The sequence below is a fragment of the Volvox carteri genome (assembly GCF_000143455.1).
Source record: "Volvox carteri f. nagariensis unplaced genomic scaffold VOLCAscaffold_75, whole genome shotgun sequence".
Taxonomy (NCBI): Eukaryota; Viridiplantae; Chlorophyta; class Chlorophyceae; order Chlamydomonadales; family Volvocaceae; genus Volvox; species Volvox carteri.
The window spans coordinates 210756-211292 of NW_003307618.1; positions in this window are offsets into that span (position 1 = coordinate 210756).

Consider the following 537-nt stretch of genomic DNA (forward strand, 5'->3'; position numbering starts at 1 on the left):
ACAGTATGCGATATGCCATATGCGATATGCAATACATATGCGATATGCTAAGCATATGCGCATATGCGATCTGCAAGTTGTGCCAGATGCAAGCATCTGCCAAATGCAAGCATTTGCGATCTGCAAGCATATGCGATATGCAAGCATATGCGATATGCGATCTGCAAGCATATGCCTTATGCGGTCTGCAAGCATAGGCGATCTGCAATCTGCAAGCATGTGCGATATGCTATGCTATGCTATGCTACGCTATGCTACGCTATGCTGCGCTATGCTGCGCTATGCTGCGCTATGCTATGCTATGCTGCTGCGTATGCTATGATATGCTATGCTATGCTGTGCTGTGTTATGCTATGCTGCGCTATGCTATGCTATGCTATGCTGCGCTATGTTATGCTATGCTATGCTATGCTGCGCTATGCTATGCTATGCTATGCTATGCTATGCTATGCTATGCTATGCTGCGCTATGCTATGCTATGCTATGCTATGCTGTGCTGTGATCTATAAGCATATGCGATCGCAATATGCCATATGC